The sequence below is a fragment of the Neovison vison genome, chromosome 3 (assembly GCF_020171115.1).
Source record: "Neovison vison isolate M4711 chromosome 3, ASM_NN_V1, whole genome shotgun sequence".
NCBI classification, from domain to species: Eukaryota; Metazoa; Chordata; class Mammalia; order Carnivora; family Mustelidae; genus Neogale; species Neogale vison.
Window position 1 is genome coordinate 154,515,888 of NC_058093.1, and position 16,311 is coordinate 154,532,198.

A 16,311-nucleotide genomic window follows, 5' to 3' on the forward strand; every position below is an offset into this window, starting at 1 on the left:
ATCACTGTTAGCTTGTTCTGATTCAGTCTGTAGAAAGTTGTCACTGCTAATTTGTCTTTTTTGTGTATTTGAACATTCTAAGAAGCAAGCTCAAAATATCTCTCTACGGAGTTTTTTTCTGTATTCAGCAACATTAAGCAGCTTATTTAGATTCACAAACCTCCGCTAACTCTTGCTTTTTGATTCTTTCCATCAGTCATATTCAAAGAGAAATGCTTCTTCTCCAGTAACCCAACCGATTTTTCAACTTGCTGGAGACAGGACGATGGGTATCTGTTGTCCTAATGAAGCCCCCAGCAACTCCTCCTCCTCCCGTTTCCTCGCTGCTTCTGGGTTTCACTTGCTCTCATGCTCAATGATTTGTTTCACCTGGGCTCTGTTTTGCATTTCTCTCAAAGTCAACAGCAAAGGGACAAAGACAGTGACCTCCCTCTGAGAGGATAACTCCACCTCAGCTTACGACCTCTTCTGGCCAACATGATGAAGTCATGGAATCTTCCCGGACACCCGTATGCTCACCTATTGTCAGCACACTCAGGTCCAAAACCGCCATACGTGTTGAAATGGACTTTAAAAGTCACACATATTTATGATATACATCTGATATTTATAATATATATATATATATATATACATTTTTTTTAATTTGGCTTTTTGATATTTTACCTTTCTAAGCCCATGGCGAGGTCTTTTTACTGACATCTCCTTGCTTAAAATTTCCTTTCAAAACAAAATTCACCTTGCCATTTAAAATACTGATGACACAGGGCACCGGGGTGGCTCAGTCGGTTAAGGGTCTGCCTTCAGCTCAAGTCATGATTCCTGGGTCCTAGGATCGAGACCCCACGTTAGGATCCCTGCTCCGTGGGGATCCCACTTCTCCCTCTCCCTATGCTCTTCCCCCCTGTTCAGAGTCCCTCTCTCTCTCAAATAAATAATCTTTAAAATTTTTTTAAAAAATAAAATATTGATGACATAAAATATTGATGACAACAGAGAGCCCTCCTCATCCCATTCCGTCTCTCCTAAACCCCCAGTAGAAGAGGCTGCCCCCCAACCCCCAGATCTCTGCTTCTGCCACTTCCACTTCCTATCAGGATGTCCATTTATCTTCCATTCACCCAGCCCTTCCAACTTACCATATGTTGTTGTTATGTTCAGGTTTCTTATATTTTTCTATTCTTAATGCTTAAGTTTCTCTTATTATTTTCTTCTAATAAAAATTATGCACACTTACTACAAAAATACTGTGAAATACAGACAAGCAAAATAATACAAAGAATCTATTCATGACACTTGAGTACCCAGAGTCACCTGCTGATAATACACTGGAATATATCTCCTTATAAATCTTTCAGTAGGCACATGCATTATTTTATTCAAAAGTAGGAATATGCCATCTATTATGTTTTCCTAACCTACTTTATTCCACAAACCCATCAGTGGTTGTGCAATTAGTATACCAGATTTCTCTATTACAAATAGCAGTAAGTAAGAAAGACTTATTTAAAAGCAAAAATAAAGAGAAAAGCTATACAAATTCCAAGCAGAAAGGAAATGCTTAAAAAGTTACTAAAATACTCCATGGTACATCACAGCTATGAATACTAGTAAATCCTTGCTAACAAGATATTCTTTTTTTTTTTTTCCCCACCAAATCTTTAGTTCTAACGACGTTCTTTTCAGACCAAATCATCTGGAACCTCAGTATCCCAGGGGGTCCTCACCCTATCTTGGGGGCCTTCCCCAGATTCTTCAGCTGATCTTGACTCCCCGTTTCCACAAACCATGGGTCTTAAGGTTGGTACATTGACCTTCTCATGTTCTGACCTGCTCCCAAGCTTCATTTTTTGCCCTGTCCTCAGTTTCCCTCCCCCTAAGTTAGGGTGCTTTGCATATGCAAAGTGCTCAATAAATGAATGAGTAAATAAAAATAACTAAGGATTGTGGGCAGTCTTACCCAGTATCCTTGGGATTTATTCTGAAGCTTTTTCCTGACCCAGTTTCAATTCCCCTATTGGGCATACATAATAGCATTTGTCAGGAGTCTTTCAGATAAAGGTGATAAAAAACCAATTCAAATTAGCTTAAGCAAAAAAGGAGTAATTTCCTGCTTCACATAATTGGGAAGAGCAGGAAGACACTCCGGGCACAGATAAGGCCAGGACTCAAATGAACGCCCTTGCCTCTGCCCCTTCCCCGCACTCACTCGCCCCTTCTCTCGCTTGTCATATTTCCTTTACAGCAGGAGTTTGGGAGCTAGGGTCAGAGTTGGAAGGTTGGGACAACAGACCCACAGAGAGCTCCAGGATTCTATCATCCCAGCTGCTAACCCCACGGCAAAGACTTCTTCATTGCCTGTCTCAGTGACAGCACATAAGCTTCCACTTGTATATAACACAATACATGGGTCCTCTGATTAGGGCAGGCATGAATCGCACAGTCACCTCTGTTGCTGGGGATGCTATGAACCATTAACCGGAAGGTCCCCTAGAAGTACAAAGAATGATACAGAAATGTAAAGAATTTCTATATTATTATTTTGAAGAGAAACACATGACTGAAATTTGCAATGGTGTCAAAAGTCCCATTGAGCACATTCTTTTCCTATCACTCGCATTCCTTTTTTTTTTTTTAATATTGTATTTACTTATTTGACAGAGATCACGAGTAGGCAGAGAAGCAGGCAGCGAGTAGAGGGAAGCAGGCTCCCCGCCGAGCAGACAGCCCGACGTGGGGCTCGATCCCATCATGACCTGGGCCGAAGGCAGAGGCTTTAACCCACTGAGCCACCCAGGCACCCCTTGCATTCCTTTTTATCTAAATTCAGAGATTACGATCATCTGGTTTTCTACCAGGCAGAACTCTGAAGTTTTAATTCAACTCCTTTATTAGATAGATGAGAAAATGGGATCTCATTCAACTTCAGTGAACCACGTAGCATTGGGAAAGTCATGCAGGTACCTCATCACAAGGAGGAGGAGCTAGTGTGGGAACTGGGAAATCAACCCACAGCCTTAGCCTCACACGCATTCAACTGTGACTCAGAACACTCACTGGCCCTTTCTGGGCCTCAGTTTCTTCCATGAAATGAAGAGTTTAAACTCTGTGATTTCTAAGCATCTTATGATTTTAGGCATTGCAATTATGAGTTATAAAGATTCATTTTTTATGGCTTCAAACCACTGCCATCTTATAAAATCTTATAAAAAGAAAACAGTGCTTTCTAGATATTTCTCATAATGATGAACACTCTACCCTGCATTCCATGAAAAATGGTGGAAACCTCCAGTCACGTGTAAAGAAGCTGAAGATTCAGTTACAAGCAACATGAGCAAAACTGTTTGCCCTGGTATTTGCCTTATTCTCAAGATCCAAGGTACTTGTGAATTTTAAAAATGTAAAATCTCACAAATGCTATATATAAAAATCTGTATGGGAATGCTTTCATAACATGATACGTTTCAATAGCAACATTCATTTTTAGTTCAGCACTAAGTATTCTCAACTAAGCAGAAACACGTGGAAGTGGAAATTCGGTGTCGGTTAACTTTAGGAAGACTGAGGATGGGGAGGGTGAGTGGGATGTCTTTTATATCGTAAGATTCCCACAAAGCACAGAATGAACTTTTATTTTGAAGTCCAAAGGGAAATTAAGATGTAGGAACAGCAGCACCATGTATGCAAACCATAGTTACAACTCCTTTCCTTTTTACAAGAATGGGTAGGAATGGGGTTGCAAAATGAGGTCATTAGAAAAGTTAAGAAGATTACAAGTCGGCATTTCCTTGGCTAAGCTCAATTCTTCCAGTGCCAAGAAAATGCCCTGCCTGGGCCCGTGAGCAGAACTGCTTGCTTTCTGACTGACTGAAATGCTGAGGAGGGCCAGCTACCCTGGCTGAACATTTAAATGACAGGAGGGCTGAAGTAAAATTTAAAAAGATATTTGAAAAAGAAGAAGGAATGTTTGATCATGAGAGGCAGTTTTCAGACCATCCCCCATACAGAGGAAAGAACCCGTATCTCCTTTCCTCAGCAACCTGCATATCCCTAGGAGGAGAGTTTGGGAATTTGTTCAATGGCTGTGAATTGGAATCAGGGAAAGTAGCTTCCAGCAATAAGTTCTTGACACCAGATTTCAGAAATCCTTCAATCCTGAAGACTTCAGTGACACATATCCTAACACAAGACTACCAAATGTCTTCACTCCAAGACATTCTAGGTTCCTTGTCTTCCAGTAAAATGTTAAAGTTTAGAAGACAAAGATATCAAACAAATCAAACGAGACAATGCTAAGAAAATAACTTCAGGGGCACCTGGATGGCTCAGTGGGTTGAGCCTCTGCCTTCGGCTCTGGTCATGATCCTAGGGTCCTGGGATCGAGCCCTGGCGTTGGGCTCTCTGCTCAGCAGAGAGCTTACTTCCCCCTGCTCCCTGCCTGCCTCTGTGCCTACTTGTGTTCTCTGTCAAATAAATAAATTTTAAAAATCTTAAAAAAAAAAAGAAAGAAAGAAAAGAAAAGAACTTCAAAAGCAATATTTGTAAATGAATCTGGGTAGGTCTAGTGATGTCAACAAGACAAAAACATGTGACCATTAGGACCTTCAGTTCCTAATGGTGGATCATAAAGCATTTATTAATGTACACACCACAAACTTCACCAGCACAAGAGAATTACCCAGATATATAAGAAGTGACCATACTGTGTACACTACTCTACCATCTGTCACACCAGGAGCTCTAGGGAGGGGGGTCAGCTCCAGAGCTTGTGCCCCAGAACTTGCAATCCCCGCACATTCCTGATACAAAGCATCCAAGGACTAAGCATTTGTCCAATGAATAAACAGACAAATTAGAAAAATATAGAACTAGAGAGGCCCACAGAGCAATGGAAGGTCCTTTCAGATATGGATTAATAAAACTGTCCCACAAAGAAAACCTTTTAAGATTTTTCTAAGTTTTAAATGAGAGTATATAAGAATCCTTGGTACACACTTAGATCTGACCACCAAAAGTGATTTCCCATGTGCAAGTGAGTGACAGTGATTCTCTGTAGATAGATGTTGCAAGGTGTTCTCTATTCAAGTCACACTGAGGTGTCATTATAAAGTAGATTTTGAAAACAAAACCAACTACTACTACCATGAGTAGTTTAGGGGACCATCATTTTCACTCTCTTCTATATGCACACAGACAGTCCATCCAATGCCCAGGCCTCTCAACTGAATATTTTAACTTTTTTTTTTAAATATTTTATTCATTTATTTATTTGACAGACAGATCACAAGGAGGCAGAGAGGCAGGCAGCGGGGTGGGGAAGGAGCTCCCCGCTGAGCAGAGAGCCCTATTCAGGGCTCGATCCCAGGGACCGTGAGATCATGACCTAAGCCGGAGGCAGAGGCTTAACCCACTGAGCCACCCAGGTGCTCCTACATTTTGCCTTTTTTTCCTCATCCCTTTCTTAGCTATACACTCGCACTGCCCTGTTTAGCATAGACTACGTCAACATCAGAAATTCCATTATCGGGCGCCTGGGTGGCTCAGTGGGTTAAGCCGCTGCCTTCGCCTCAGGTCATGATCTCGGGGTCCTGGGATCGAGTCCCACATCGGGCTCTCTGCTCAGCAGGGAGCCTGCTTCCTCCTCCTTCTCTCTCTGCCTGCCTCTCTGCCTACTTGTAATCTCTCTCTGTCAAATAAATAAATAAAATCTTTAAAAAAAAAAAAAGAAATTCCATTATCTACAAAATCTCAGCTTCAGCTGTCCCACTGGGTGACTGTCACCACCTACCTGTCTATCTTACTTGCTCACCCATGCCTACCACATTTTCAGTCTCCTAAAGACCTCCAATGCACTGCCTCTATCATTTCCACAATCTACTCCCTCTCCGTCTTCACATCTGTGTGTGGAGCATGGAGGTCAGGCCTCACCAACTCAAGCAACCCCTGAAAAAGTTGTAACATCTTCACATTTGTGGAGCCAAACCCAAGCTCTGGATACCTCCAATAATCTCACTTTTCCAAGCCTGAAAATGAAGACTGTCAGGAAAAAGAAATCACCCAACGCTCTTCACTTCATTTCATGATCACAATCTTGAAATGGGCCAACCATGCTGTCAATTATTTACTGGGGTAATCATCCTAGCCAGAGCGATCAAGCAAGAAAAAGAAATTAAAAGGATCCGAAATAGAAAGGAAAATGGTCTCTGTTTACAGATGACATAATCTTATTTATAAAAAAATATTAAAAACTCCACAAAAAAGCCATTAGAGCTAGTAGGCAAATTCAGGGAAGCTGCAGGATATAAATGCAACATACCAAAATCAACTCTTTATACTCTTTATACTAACCCTTTATACTAACAACAAATTATCTGAAAAAAAAAAATAAAACAATCTAATTTACAATAGCACCAAAATTACATTACAAAATTACAAATACAAAATTCACTAGCACCAAAAACAATAAAATACTGAAAAATAAATTCAGCCAAAGAGGTAAAAAAAAAAAAATCTATACACTGAGAACTATAAGACATTCATAAGAAAAATTAAAGAAGACACAAATAAATAGAAAGATATTCTGTTTTGAAGAATTGGAAGAGTTAATATTGTTAAACTATCCATACTACCCAAATCTACAGATTCAATGTAATCACTATCAAAAGTCGAAAGGCACTTTTTCTCAGAAATAGAAAAAAATCCTAAAATTCATATGGAGGCCACAAAAGACCCTGAATAGCTATCGTGATCTTGAGAAAGAACAAAGCTGGAGGCATTTTACTTCTTCATTTCACACTACAGTACAAAATTATGATGATCAAAGTAGTACGGTACTTGAATAAGAACACATGGAACAGAATCAGGGGCCCAGAAATAAACCCACGGAGATACTCTCAACAAATATTTGCCAAGCAATTAAGGAACACTCAATGGAGAAAAAGGCAGTCTGTTCAATCAATGGTGCTGGTGAAACGGGACATTCACACACAAAAGAATGAAACTGGACCCCTACCTATACCACTCCTACAAATTAACTTGGAATGGATTAAAGAATTAAATATAAAACCTGAAGCCATAAAACTCCGAGAAGAAAACAGAGGGGAAAAGCTCCTTGACATTGGTCTTGGCACTGAATTTTTTGGATATGACCAAAAGTGCAAGCAACACAAGCACAAATAAACAAAAGGGACTAAAACAAACTGAAAACCTGCATAGAAAAAGAAATGATCAAAAAACTAAAAAGGCAACCTACAGAGTCGGTGAAAATATTGCAAATCAGATATCTGGTTAATCAGATCAATTAATAAAATTCTTAATGTATAAACTTATTAATTATTATATTTGTTAATTATGGGATTAATATGCAAAATATATTAAAGGTTCACACATTAGCAAAATAACAAATAATCTGATTTTAAAAAGGACAAAAGACCTGAACATTTTCCCAAAAACATCCAGATGGCCAGGAGACACATGAAAAGATGCTCAACATCACTAATCATCAGGGAAATGCAGATCAAAGCCACAATGAGATATCTCCTCACATCTGTTACAAAGTCTATTCTCCGAAAGACAAGAGATAGTGCTGCTAAGGATGTGGAGAAAAGGAAATTCTTGTGTACACAGAAACCCTTATGCTGAGAATGTAAATTGGTGCCATCACTATGGAAAACAGTATGGAGGTTCCTCAGAAAGTTAAAAATAGAACTAATAATATGATCCAGCAAATTCCACTTCTTACGGTATATAGCCAAACCAAATGAGATCACTACCTTGTAGAGGTATCTTCACCTCCATGTTCACTGCAGCATTATTTACAACAGCCAAGACAGAAAAACTTACACGACTGTGAATGTGTAAACGTATAAAGAGAATATCTCTCTCTCTCTCTCTCTCTCTCTCACACACACACACACACACACACAGGAATGTAATTCAGTCATAGAAAGGAAATATTACCATTTGCAACAGCATGGATGGACCCTGACAGGCATTATGCTAAGTAAAATAAATCAGAAAAAGACAAATACTATATGGTCTCATTTATATGTGGAATCTAAAAAATAATAATAATAAAGAATTTTTTAAAAAAGAACTAGAAATATGGAGTAGATTTGTTATTGGCAGAGGTGAGGGAACCCATGAAGTAGGTCAAAAGATACAAACTTTCAGCTATAAGATGACGAAGTTCTAGGAATGCAACATGATGACTATAGTTAACAATATTGTATATTTGAAAGTTGCTAGGAGAGCATATGTTAAATGTTCTCAACACACACACATACAAGACCATCATTAATTGAGGTGATGAATATATTAAGTAATCTTATTGTAGTATTCATTTCTCAATATAATCTCTCCCACCAAACCTCCTACACTTTCCTCTTCTATCACTCTCAATTAATAATGTTTCCTACCGTTGCACTGCACAGTTGAAAACTCAAATTAAAACTCCCTCATATTTATCAACTTTCTTATATCTCCCCAGGTCCCACCACTGCCTCCCACCCTTTACAATGGGAAAATCACTCTCCTGCCATCTAAAACCAATTTCTCCACCTGCCTGTGGGATGACATGCCTCCGCACTTTCCTGGGAACGTCACTCTTTTACTTACAGCGCCCTTTCCATAATCAGCTTCCTTCCTCTGACTCATCACCATCTTCTTATGGCTCTATTATCTAGTTCTGTGCCCTTTTTTTTTTTTTTTAAATCATCCCTTCCCCAATATCCTCTTCTATCTCTCTCCTCACCTACCTGCTCCATCAGTAGTCTGGAAAGAAGTGTCTACAATTATTGCTTCCTGTCCTTCACCTGCCTTCCCTCTACATCCCACTCCAGCTGGCCCTGGCTCTGCTGTCCCATACAAATTGATGGTCTTACCAGCTTGCCTTCAAGGGACTTACAGTTTAATGAGACAAAGATGATGCTGCTTGGTCAAACATAGTGGCCATTTCCTCATACTCCATTTGCTCGCCTCTCAGTAACATTCTAAGACACTCTTCTAATTGGCCTGTGTCACCCCACACACGCATTTCTCTTACTTCTTGGGCCATTCCTTCTCAGTCTCCTGGGCCCGTTCCTCCTCCCCTCCCCAATCTCTGAACATGGAAGTTCCTCCCAAGTCAGGCTGTGTACACTGTTATCCTTTCATGTTTTTTTCAACATTTTCTCCCTAGGTAATCTCACCAAATTTTACAGCAGTTTTATTGAAATATAACTCACAGACCATAATACAGAGTTGCACAATCCTGACCACTTGTGAGTAGTTTCATCGTCCACAAAAGAAATGGCAAACCCACAGCACTCACTCCCCATGCCCTCCTCCACCCACCCCTTGGCGACCAGTAATCCGTTTTCTGTTTCTATAGATTTGCCTATGCTGCATTTTTCTTTTTTTTTTTTCCAATTTTTTAAATTTACTTATTTGACAGACAGAGATCACAAGTAGGCAGAGAGGCAGGCAGAGAAAGAGAGGAGGAAGCAGAGAGCCCGATGTGGGACTCGATCCCAGGACCCTGGGATCATGACCTGAGCCGAACACAGAGGCTTTAACCCACTGAGCCACCCAGGTGCCCTGAATATTTCATATAAATGGAACCATAAAATATGTGGTGTTCGTGGCTGGCTTCTTTCATCTAGCACATTCTCAAGGTTTATCCATGTTGTAGCATGTATCAGAATTTCAATGTTTTTGATTGATAGATAATTTCCACTGTACTATATACCACAATGTTTTATCCCATTTGTCAGTTCATGGGTTTTGGGGGTGCTCCTACTTTTTGGCTATCACCAGTACTGCTGTTATGAACATGTGTGTACCAGTTTTTGTGTGGACGTATGTTTTCGTTTATCTTGGATATATCTAGGAGCAAAACTGCTAGGTCATATGGTACCTAGGTCATATGGTGCAACATTTTGAGGAAATGCTAAACTGCTTTCCAAAGTTGCCTGAACTATTTTACAATCCTACCACCAGTGCATGAGGGTTCCGCTCTTCCTACATCCTTATCCACAATTATTGTTATTATTACGCCTACCCTAGTGGGTTTGAAGTGGCATCTCCTGAGTGACTAATAAGGTTGAGCATCTTTTCATGTGCTTAGTGGCCATTTGTGTACATTCTCTGGAGAAATGTCTATTCAGATCTTTTCCCATTTTTCAATTGAGTTATCTGTCTTTTTATTGCTGAACTCTAAGTGTTCTTTATATTCATATTTATTTATATTCTAGATACAAAACCATCATCAAATATATGATTTGCAAATATTTTCTACCATTAAGAGAGCTATGTTTTCACTTTTTCAATGGTATATTTATAAGCACAAAAGTTTCTTTCATTTTTATTTAGTCCAATTTATTTTTTTCTTTTGTTTATGGTTTTGGTGTCAGCTAAAAAGCCCTGGACTAAACCAAGGTCACAAAGATTACCTCCTATGTCTTTTTCTAAGCATTTTAAATAGGTTTAGCTCTTCCATCAAGGTCTATATCTATTTTGAGTTGATTTTTGTGTGTAATGTGAGGGGACAGCTACAACTTCATCCTTTTGCACAAGACTATCCGACTGTCACAGCAACATCTGTTGAAATGACTCTTCTCCCCAGTCCCAACCGCCAATTGGATTTTCTTGTCAAAAATCAATTGACCGGGGCGCCTGGGTGGCTCAGTGGGCTAAGCCGCTGCCTTCAGCTCAGGTCATGATCTCAGAGTCCTGGGATGGAGTCCCGCATCGGGCGCTCTGCTCAGCAGGGAGTCTGCTTCCCTCTCTCTCTCTCTGCCTGACTCTCCGTCTACTTGTGATTTCTCTCTGTCAAATAAATAAATAAAATCTTTAAAAAATTTTTTTAAAAAATCAATTGACCATAAATTAATGATGAATTCTGTATCCTGAATTATATTCCATTGACCTGTATGTCTTTATGGCAATACTATATTGTCTTGATTACTAGAGCTTTGTGGTAAGTTTTAAAACCAGAAGCTTGAGTCCTCTAAATTTGTTCTTTTCCAAGACTGTTCTGGGCATCTTTGGTCACTTACACTTCATCAATTCTTATCCCTTAAATATCGTTTACTAATAGAAAACCCATGAGATTATACCCCTCCAAATCCTTCACTGCAGCTGTGGCTCATAATGAAGCTGAGCCTTTGGTGGGGAGCCCCAGCTGACTGTCTCACAGCTACCTCCAAGTGTGCAAACTACACTGAAAATTCACCCTAATAACCGCCCCCCCCCAAATCCCATTTCTTCTTCTGTTCCCTATACTTAATCACTGCAGGTGTCCACATGATTCACCCCATGCTCAGGCCAGAAACTGTTCTTCATCCCCACCCCCTTCCCAGGCACTCTATCAGTAAGTCTCATCTGTTCTTCCTCCAAACCAAACTTCAAATTCATTCATTTGTCTCTTTATTCACTTTCAAAACCTTAATCCAAACCACAATAATTATCTCCTAGATGACCAACTGCTCTCTCTGATTTTTCCCCAAAGGTCCATTTTTTTATACCAGAAACTAAGTAATAATTTAATAACTTCAAAGAGACCACTTTGGTCCCCTTCCTAAAAGTTTTAACTGATAGGCTTTACACTTCAAAGGAAATCTCCAATCCTCCCCATGGCTTATAAGACACTGCAGGATTGGATTCCCACCTGCCTCATCTTTTGCTGTCTCCCCTTGCTCAAAGGTCCTAGACATACCAACTTTCAGAGACTTGCACAAAGCAATCTTTTCTCCTGGCTTGAGGTCTTTGCACATGCTGTTCCCTCTGACTATAATGCTCCTCCTGCCACGCTGACACCACACTCTTCCACAGAGAGTTCCTTTGGTCCACCTTTTCTTGGCTTAAGTATCATCTGCTCAAAGAAACACTTCTTTGGTGCCTTTATCTAAATTAGATCTTTCTCCTGTGTCCTCTTTCACTGCACACAGTTGTTCCTTTAAAAATATTTATTCCATTTTAGACATTCATTTAATAGCCTGTATGCTTGCTTATGGTTTGTCTCGAAGATCCATGCAGTAGGAACCCAATCTGCTCCGTCTAATACTGCACCTTCAGTGCTAAGCATACAATAAGTACTGGTCAAATAAATTGTCACTTGAGTAAATATCTCCTTTTTAGCCATTTTGGAGAAATTAAGAATACAGAAGAATTTTATAATGCTTAGTTTAAGCCAAGCAGTATTACACAAGCTTCACATAGAGAATTTATTTAAACCTCACAACAATTTAATGAGGTAATTCCATTCTTTTTTTTTTAAGATTTTTTTTTTTTAATTTCACAGAGATCACAAGCAGGCAGAGAGGCAGGCAGAGAGAGGAAGAAGCAAGCTCCCCGTTGATCAGAGAGCCCTATGCAGGGCTCAACCCCAGGACCCTGGGATCATGACCTGAGTTGAAGCCAGAGGCTTTAACACACTGAGCCACCCAGGTGCCCTGAGGTAATTCTATTCTTACCCCATTTTTTTTTTTTTCCTTTTGGAAAAGGCAGTTGTGGCACAGAGAAGATGAGCAACTTCCTCAGTGTCACACAAGAACACATAAGCCACTGTGGCCTCTGGCACCTAAGTTTGTAAACTGCCGTGCTACACTGATATACATCGAGAAGGCACAAGACCTACAGAAAAGGGGGAAGTGGGCTTTTGGTTCGACTTAGGGAAGGTAGTGTCTTGTCCCTAGCCCTCACTGTGTGCAGACTTTGGAGACAGGATGGAACAGCTTGCTCGACAATCCCAAAGGACTGTGAGGTAGGAAAAAAAGCACCTGTTGCAACTCTGAAATTCTGAGATCATGGGAGTATCACAGGATGAAAGTAGGTGCCTCCTAAAAGCCGCATGGCAGGGAGGGTAGCAAGGACCTCAGATTAAGTAGACTTGAAGGAATCAGAAATCTAGGCTGGTAACTAGGGTCAGTGCACAATACAGGGCAGGTGGCTGAAACAGTGAGCTCTTTCAGGGGAAGTTGTTGGTCTTAGGAGAAAATGACTGAGCCCGCCCAGAAGTACGGGAAATTAAGAGTTGCAGGTGAATCAAAACCACAATTAGCTATCACCTCACACTTGTTGGATGGCTTTTATCAAAAACACAAGATAACAAATGTTGGGGCGCCTGGGTGGCTCAGTGGGTTAAGCCGCTGCCTTCGGCTCAGGTCATGATCTCAGGGTCCTGGGATCGAGTCCCGCATGGGGCTCTCTGCTCAGCAGGGAGCCTGCTTCCTCCTCTCTCTCTCTCTGCCTGCCTCTCTGCCTACTTGTGATCTCTCTCTGTCAAATAAAATAAAAAATCTTAAAAAAAAAAAAAAAGATAACAAATGTTGATGAAGATGTGGAAAACAGGAACCATGGGAAAGTAAGTTGGTAGAGCCATTATGGAAAACTGTACAACAGTTCCTCAAACAATTAAAAACTGAACTACCATATGATTCAATGATCCCATTTCCGGGTAAATTGTCCAAAGGAACTGAAATGAGTATCACGAAGGGATACCTGTACATTCATGTTCATCACAGCCAAGATACTCATAGAATCTAGAAACACATTATTCATGATAGCGCAGATAGGGAAACAATTTAAGTGTCCATCAGCTGATGAGTAGATAAAGAAAACATGGTATGTCTATATGTTTATATATAATGGAACACTATTCAGCCTTAAAAAGAAGGAAATCCTGTCATTTGCAACAACATGAATCAACCTGGAGGGTATTATGCTAAGTAAGGTAAGTCAAACAAAGAAGGATAAATACATCACTTTTTTGTGGAATCTTAAAAAAAAGAAAGAATTTATACAAAACAGAGCAGAATGGTGATGACCAGACGCTTGGCTATGGAGGAATTGGGAAGATGTTGTTTACGGGTACAAATTGGTAACTGATAGACCCCTAAGATCTGGAGAGCTAATGCACAACAGAGTGATTAGGGTCAACAACACTATATTATAAATTTCAAAGTTACTAAGAGACTAACTGTTCTCAACACAAAAAGATTGATGGAGACATGAAAAGAATGTTAGCTAATGTCACTGTGGTACTCACATTGCAAATAGATGAATGTACCAAACCAACACATTGTACACCTTAAGTTTACACAGTGTCATATGTCACTTTTATCTTAATTTAAAAATATTTTGGGGGCGCCTGGGTGGCTCAGTGGTTTAAAGCCTCTGCCTTTAGCTCAGGTCATGATCCCAGGGTCCTGAGATCAAGCCCCACATTGGGCTCTCTGCTCCATGGGGAGCCTGCTTCCTCCTCTCTCTCTGCCTGCCTCTCTGCCTACTTGTAATCTCTGTCTGTCAAATAGATAAATAAAATCTTTTAAAATATATATATTTTTTAAAAGAGTTGCAGATGGGGGTGCCTGGATGGTTCAGTCAGTTAAGCCTCTGACTCAGTTTTGGCTCAGATCATGATCTCAGGGTCATAAGACCAAGCCCCACGCTGGGCTCTGCACCAGGCATGGAGCTGCTTAAGACTGTCTCTCCCTCTCCCCTTCCACCCCCTCCCCAACATGCGCTCTCCCTTTTCCTCCAAAACAAAAAAGGGGGGGGGGGTTGGAGAGGGAAGCCTCCTAACAGGTGCTGCTGTGCTGAGCCTTCACCTTCACACTATCATCCTCACGTCCCACAGGGGGCACACACACATAGTTCCCTGACCTTTCAGGATGTGCATAGGGTTTTCTGGTTATTTGCATTCTTAGAACACCACTGTTTTCTTTCTGCTTCCAAAGTAGGTTCTGGTTCAAATGAAAGTGTGGTCTCTTAAAGCTGTCAGTGTCCCCACTTTCAGTCACAGACGCCAACACAATGATCTTGTTCTCTCTTTGAGCTTCCCTGGATCTCCTCCCCCACCACCCCCCGTGGCCTGTGGGCCTCCCCGCTTTCTGTGCTCACCCCGCACTGGAAATGCTGATGGAGCAGCAAGGGCATGGGACAGCGACAGATGCACAGATAACCCATCTCCTCTGCTCCTGTGCAGGCGCCTCCATCTCAGCTGACTTCAGTTAAACAACACCAGCTCCAAGACAAAAGTACTAAGGCTCTTACCATGGCAACAGCAGAGCATTCAACTAGCCTGGGGCCCTTCCGAACGAGGAGTTTCCTGCAGCTGCAGAGCTGACCCACCCACCAAGCTGGCCCCAGGCATCAGCACGTCACTCGTGTCTAACTCCACGGGATTGGATGGGAAGTGGAAGTGCGGACAGAAAGCACAAAGGGTCCCAGACATAAGCACTGTGGTGCTTCAACATCTAGAGGTTGTTCAGAGGAGAAAGTACCCACAAAGGATGAGGTACTGCTGAGAAGGTATAGACAGGAAGGTAAGGACATGACAGTTAGAAATATCTGGACTTGATGCTGTTAACTGCATTTTCTGGGCCTTTCGTTCTTGACAGACTAAATAGGGCGGCACTGATGTCTGAGGGGCTCACCACTGAGTTTCTGGTGTAAGGACCAGTACTGTAGGTGGGTACGGCCGAAGTGAGCCATTGCCTTGCAGTGGGGCTGGCGTACAAATGCTCTCGCAGGAAAGTGCAGTGACATTGGAAAACAAGTTTTAAGCAGTTTTTGGATTCAGAGAGAGGCTCATGAGGAAATTTGAGTTAGGTGCCTGTACACATGCACCAGATATTTGAGGATTAATTTTGCTGGCTCAGTGGCAGCAAGGTATATGTGGGGGGCTTTTTCCTAAGGAAAGACAAGCCAAACCCCTACCTGTCAGTGGATGTAGCTACTGCAGCAGCAACTCTAGGAAATGGATTCCAACGGCTGAAAATTCCCAGCATGTATTTTGGGAAGGGAGAGAAAATACCTCAGCTCCAGAATACCAACTTGGGGTTCTTGTCTCATTACTTAAGCATCAGTTTGCAGGGGTGCCCGGGGGGCTCAGTCTGTTAAGCATCTGACTCTTGGTTTTGGCTTAGGTCATGATTTCAGGGTCATGAGATTGAGCCCAATCATGAGATTGACCACCTCGCACACTCAGCAAGGAGTCGGCTTGAGATTATCTCCCTCTCCCTCTTCCCCTCCTCTCTCTCTCAAAAAGATAAATTTATTAAAGCAGCAGCAGCACCAATTTACAGAACTGAAGTTGCCACTCACCAGGAACTCACCACCCACACTTGCCGTCTATAAAAGGACTAACAGGGGTTACCTTTTTTGAAGGGAGAGCAGTGCTCAAAGACAGGTTATTCTCCTCGTTGTGGCAAAAGAGGTGGTGCTTCCTCGCTCCAGACCAAGGCAGCAAGACCCCAGAGAACTGCGTGGAAGTTTGGAGGTGTCTGCTTACATCCCGTGCTTTGCCTCTCAATTTGATGGTCTCCTACC